The sequence below is a fragment of the Diadema antillarum genome, unplaced genomic scaffold (assembly GCF_040938485.1).
Source record: "Diadema antillarum isolate AM-2024a unplaced genomic scaffold, OU_Dant_1.0 seq00000569_RagTag, whole genome shotgun sequence".
Lineage (NCBI taxonomy): Eukaryota > Metazoa > Echinodermata > Echinoidea > Diadematoida > Diadematidae > Diadema > Diadema antillarum.
Genome location: NW_027271507.1, coordinates 1747085 through 1754158, shown reverse-complemented (window position 1 = coordinate 1754158; position 7074 = coordinate 1747085).

Sequence of the window (7074 nt, the reverse complement as noted above, 5' to 3'; positions counted from 1 at the left end):
CATGAACAACATTTTTGTGCCAAAGAGACCCAAAACATTGCCAAGAGTCAAAGAACTGAAATGTATCTGGATCTCTTATGAGCTCTCAAAGTAAGCTACAACTTGATGTTGAATGCCTTCTCACAGTAAACATGTCACCATCCCATTAGAAGGCTATTGTCATGCAGTTATTATTGTTAAAACTTTAGAATATCTAATGTAATGATTGACAGGTAGTGTCAGGACATTGTTAAAACGTTATAATATCTAATGATTGACAGGATGTATCAGGACATTGACATGTCTATTGGCCAAGTAATGGTGAAACATGCATTGTTACACTTGATAATTGAATGGGTCTGTAGACATTAAGGCTCGTTTGGTCTGTACCTAATTTATTATTTCATTAATTTACTTTGTTTGTGTGTGCATACGGAGCCCATTGTTTCAATGCATGTTCCATGAAGATTGAATTTAGTAGACAACCCTGATTCTACCTTCAGTTTAGCTGCATGTGATGTATGTATCTTTGTGAAAAGCACTATGCATGTTTGGCCATGTGCAATTTCCAGTCTATGCCATGTATTTAGTGCCTATAGATAGACATTATCATTTACAATAAAGTGGGGTTTCCCCAGCTTTTGACACATTGTTATAAGTTGCCCTAGAGGTGGCGCTGTTGTACTAAAATGGTAAATACCAGTGTATAAGGGGGGGGGGGGGGGCGTCTGACCATCACCTGGTGGGGTCCTTTTTTTGCGTGTGTGTTTTTTTTCTCAAATGAATCTTTGGGGAGTACCAGTGGAAATTATCGTTATCAGGTTTTTTTTTTCCTTTTTTTTTTGTAAAAGCCAAATGTTGGTGGTGAGGGATGGGAACAACAGCCCTTCCTTTCCATGTTCCGCAGTCCATGAAAATTAGTATTTAATGAGTGATTATCCAACTTGGACATTTCTCACGACAACTTAACTTTTCTCAAGGTTACAGGAAAATGCTATTAGTCTACCCCCACCGCCCCCCCCCCCCCCCCCACAAAGAAAAAGTGGAAAATTGGTTTAAGATTTTTGTTCAAACGTTTTTTTAACTTGCCTTATGTTTTTTTTACAAACAAAAGGGGGGAGGGAAGGTAGTACTGTGTGTACACAGATGTACATGACTTTCACATGCATGCGATTAGGATTAGGGTTAGGGTTATGTGTGTGGGTAGAATTTATGTTTGGCTTAGCGTGCAGATGTTTCGTGGGAGCAATTGTCGCAGAAACAAATGTCATGGAACCAATTTATTCACAGGACGGAAACTGATTTTAGGTTTCAATAACAAGATGATCAAATTCCCACACATATAAGGCTCCAGCTGACAGCCTTCTCTTATACACCAGAATTTTTTTTTTTTTTTTTCAGATGAACCCAGTCCTCTTTGAGAAATTTAATGCGGGTTGCATAAACTTGGTGCTGAACAAAAATGGTACTGGGGTGCGAGATGTGTTTATAAACAGAGCCGCTGCTTGAGCAGGGGTTGATGGAGGCACTTGCACATGCCAGTTGAGTGACAAATGGTATGTTTACATTACAAATGTGGCTCAGCTTTAAAGGTCTTTCTCAGATGACATGTTCGGACTGGCATATTTGATGTGTCATCACAATAGCCATGTAATGTTAGGGAAAATACATTTTTTGGTTTTCTGCAGAAATAGATTAGCCAAATGCAAAGCTTTTAATCAAAACATATATATGTAATTGGCCTAGTTCTATTTATTTATTTTTTGTAAAGAAAGAAATGTTAGAAAACTGTCAAGGTTCTATTGCCAGTCGGCTTTACACGCATTTTTCTTCCTTTTATGATCTCCATCTTTATATGGCAAACATCCTGATCATGACCACATATGAAGAAATCTGCCAATTTAGTACAGGTTGTACAAGGTTTAGCATGTGAAAAGAAAATTGTATTGAATTACATGTATCATGTGCAAATGGGCCATTTCAATATTGGCTCCCGAGTTCTTCTGATGACATACAGTCTGCCAAGGCCAGGTTATTGTTGAATGTGTCAGTGTTTTCCACTTACGAATGTGTCTTACAGGGGAGCCTCATTATAATGAGGACCTCGTAACCATGACGATTACCATTCTGTATCAGGTTTCTCGTTATGTCAGGGTACAAAAACAATGAAATAAAGAGTTGCGACCCGCAAAATCACTTTTGTTACCTTAAGTTAAAAACTGCAAGACACGTTAGTATGTTTCTATACCCTGTGTGTTGTATGTATGTATGTATGTATGTGTGGGTGTATTGCATGTGTATGTATAAGTACATAAGATATGTGAACATATATATGTATATATACACACATGTACATTGTATATATATACATGTATATGCATAATATATAAACACACACACTTGTACACATACTTGTAATACTAAAAACTTTCATTGGTTGGGGATGACAATAAATTTAAATGTTTAAGCTTCTACCAACCTTTAATTGTAGTGAGCCAAGTATGTAGCTTTTGTCCTAATCCTGAGGACTTTCTCAAGCCTTATGCAGTGAGGTGTTGTCTTGCTGCTGTTGCCTGTCTTTGTTGATCACTGGACCATAGATGGGTGAGAGCTAGCCCACTACAATTAAAGGTTGGTAGAAGCTTAAACATTTAAATTTACATACTCGTATTTCTGTATACGATACTAAATACGTATAAGCCCATTTAAAGGACAAGTTCACCTTCATAAACATAAGGATTGAGAGAATGCAGCAATATTAGTAGAACACATCAGTGAAAGTTTGAGGAAAATTGGACAATCGATGCAAAAGTTATGAATTTTTAACATTTTTGTGTTGGAACCAATGGATGAGGAGACTACTACAGCTTGTGAGTCATATGCGTACAACAGTATAAAGAAAATGTAAAGAAAATTCAACACATTTTCACTTTTTTCGCATAATAAAAGAGCACTTGACTTGCCTCTTTGTAAAGGCAGGGGGAATAATATTACCCCTAACATATGTCGGTAACGAGTCAAGGGAATATGTACTTTTTTCAAAACATGGAATTTTGTGAAATTCTCTTGATATTTTCCTTATATTGTTGTACGCATGTGACATCTAAGTTATTCATACACTGCAGTAGTCTTCTCATCCAGCGGTTACTGCACAAAAACTTCAAAAATTCATAACTTTTGAACGGATTGTCCGATTTTCCTCAAACTTTCAATGACGTGTTCTACTAATATTGCTACATTCTCTCAATCCTTATGTTTATGAGGGTGAACTTGTCCTTTAAGGGCTTGAGTTTGTGTTATCATATCTTTTCCAAGGCCCATGGGGGGCCATGGATTTAGTGCACTGGGCTACAGCAACCCCTCCCCCTCCCCCTCCCCCATCACTTCCACCTGTTTTCAAGTGCACATGTAATTGAGAGTGAAACAGCTGTACATGTATCATGGTTTTGTAAAACATGAGAAACTACAGAATTCCACGGCTGTCTTATTTTTTCCCCCAACCTTCTTGGTACTCTCACTAGTCTGTTTATCTTGACTCATTCATTTACAATCAACTTGAATATGGTGGAAATAATGGCAAACACTTTCACTGATAAGACAATTGCAGTCATTCAATTGGGAAACAACATGAAACATGTCCACATATTAAGCTGATTTGTAGAATAATTTAATTTCTTTTTTTTTCCAAGATGAATACATGAATAATCAAGGTGAATGAATGGAATGAAAACAGGAAAAAGGCATAGACAGATGACATCATACAACATTAATGATACAGTAAGGTGTGTGTTCTTCCTTGATAAGCCGTGTCTGAATATCACTACGAAGAGAGGTATGCCAGCAAATGCATAGATGAGTTAGGACGGATGAAAAATTGTATGAAATGGTATTGATCACCAATTGACCTGATATAACACCATCTGGAGATACATACATGTATTAGTGGCTTGATGCATAGTGTTCATTGAGCAATAGAAAATACTTTCTACATCGGAACTTCTGCTTTTCTTGAGAAACACAATGTATGTCTGAATGCCACAATCAACATGTGGAAACACGTTATATATTCACACGTTTTCTGGTTATATCCCAATACAACTATGTGTACATCGCTTGAGGCAGTAATGGCTACTGCACAGAAATGCCATGAAGGTACAACTGTATTGTGATGGAATTATAAGACTCAAAAGAAATGAAAGCACGAATTGCAGCATTAAGGTTCAATGTAACCACTTCTACATCATAAGTGGACAAAGGTGCATTTCCATATAGGCATCATTATACTCTCGGGGGAAAGTTGTTTGTGTGTTGCAAAGGTTTATAATTGTCACAAACCCTTGTTTGATGGTCTTGGATCATTTCCATGTACACAGGACTTATTTGTGGATTTTAGCAAAAAATACCTTGTGATTTTCATATCTCGATCATGCTTCAACCTCTGAACATAACTTCTTTGTGATACTAATGGGGGCACTGGGATCTGACAAGGCTGTAAGAATACAACAGCAGTTTGGCTATACCATTGCTGCCAACTGTTGTTGTTGGGGGTTTTTTTAATAAATGGCCAAGCAATCATATCACTCACCCATATATGTGTTAGCACACTATGACATACATGGTATTTCAAAATTTTAAGATTAAGTTCAATTTTGCTGTTCCATGCATTCAAGGAATAAGAAAAGAATTCACATATTCAACTACTCAGAGCAAAAGTCAATTCCTCAGTGTTCTTCCACCAAAATTAAACTAGCACTCGACAAGGAATTCAACTTCACCTCACAGCAAAACGGATTTTTCAATAAAACTTGAAGGAAAATGTTTTAGAAAGTAATCACATCATCTCACAGAGCAGCATACAGGTGATTTGCACCATGTATCAAAAAGAGGTTTTGAACACAGACCCTTGAGTGGGGCTATAAACATATTTATGTCTTTCTGCACAGAATCTTACTTCATTTACACACATGTATTACATTTATATTTTTCTTCATGTCTAAAGCTTATATCTGTCGACCAGCGACTTATGCAAGAGGATTCAGAGAAATACCTGTGGAAAATCAAACATGGACATTGCCACATACGGTAGCTCTGAAATGGCAGCCCACATGTACACACTGAATACCTGTTAAACCATAATGGTGCAAATTTCACAAAGGGATTGATTTGACTAGTGTGCTGTCGCTAATGAAATCCTAAATGTACTTGTGAGCCATGAAACAACATACAGTACAACCTTGTAACCCTGCAATTAATCATTGTAATATGAAAGAACTGCATACAGTCAAACAGGTCTATAGCTGCCCACAAAACGGATGAAAAAAGTAGCTGTTAAAGACAGGTGGTCACTTTAGACAAGGTCATGAACATGGCTTTTTTCTCTTAGGGGGAATTGTTTTACCAGTGGCCTTATATGGCAGGCGGCCACTAAGCCAGATTTGACTGTACTCAATTTCTTATTTCTTCTGCATCAAGTGCATGGTATCACCCCCAGTTTAAAAGTCTTTTAAAGTAGTAGCCAATGCTATCCTTTAAAAGCTAATGAAGCAAGTTCCATTTATGACAACAGTTTGTCAAGGTGCATGTATTACAACTTTAACTGAAAAGCTCCCTTTCTATAAAATTTGATTTCACCCCTTTGCAACAACCCAAAAAATGAAATTGTGCTACTATAATTTGTAGTCCTTCACAAGGTCAGGTATTGCAACTTAGCCAGTGCTTTCAGCACACCCTGTTTATGAATATTCTGTATTCAATACACAGCCTTCTACTTGCAGAGTCAAATCGTTATGACCAAATAGAACATATCATAACATAACAAAAATCTGACTTCTTTCTTTTTCATTTTTAGACAAAAAGTACATTATCTAGCATTACTGCTTGAGCTAGAAGGGCAAAATTTATATCTGAAAATGATGGCTTTTCATAATGTCACCGGCACAATTTTCACCTCTGTTATCATCTTACAATCCTCCTTTCCTGCTTCTTTAATAGCAACAAGTCTGTTCAATTCAAGAAAAGAGCTAAAAGGGGGAGGGACAAGCAACAAAGCGCACAAAGCTGATAAGTTTTTCACTTTAAGGGACTGAATTGGAAAACCAAATTTGGGCAGAAATGTTACAAGATCCCACACATGGAGTAACTTTCGTTCAAGTCCAACACATGTTTAAGTCTACACCTGATGATGATGTTTAAATACTAAAGAACAAAACAAAACAAAACAAAAACAAAGACAATGACTCTCTACACAGATGTGGTTTCCTGAAGTCATCTTTGGACTTTCCTTCCCATTGAGGTTTGCAGAAATACTGCTTCAAGTTAGAGAGTTCCATAACATGAACATTTTGATTCGGCAACTCCACTATATGATCTAATTTTGAAGAATTTATCTAAATTTGTAGAAGACTGTCCAAAGTCTTGTGAATACAGTACTTGTTAATATGACTAGGATGAACATCAAGAGAATAAGCATAACTTACATGGAACATGGTAAAATGATGTTAGCATAATTTTGGTAATGTAATTCCATTTTTTATGATATTCTTCACAATATGAACAGTGTCTGATGACTATGGTATGTATCAACTTGAAGAAAATGAGTGAACATGTGAATATTATATCATGAAAACAAAGTAATATGTATCTTTTTGGTTCAATCCAAATATGGACGGAGTACATAGCAAATACACAGAACTTTTTCATAAATGTTATAAAAGTATAAATGAAAATGTAACAAGCTGAGGAATATTTGGAAAGGCAGCAATCCCCCAAAAAAAGTCAAACACATTTTACAATTACATATTTCAATCAATTCACACTGTGGTGTGCAAATGGCAGAATAAACATTTAATAATCACTATTTCTATTGCCCTGTGAAAGATTATCATACATGCAAATTCAACTCAGTACTAGCTGCCAGAACTATCAAAGGCATATATGTCATCTCCTTTACACCAATAATTCACATCCATGGCATTAAATTATCAAAGTATGGTGTGGTACACCCAAAGTAAAATTTCACTTTGTTGCCTCAAACGATGCCCCAAATGACTACCGAAAAATCAGAAATTTTCATGGGCACAAAACTTTAGTGAAGTT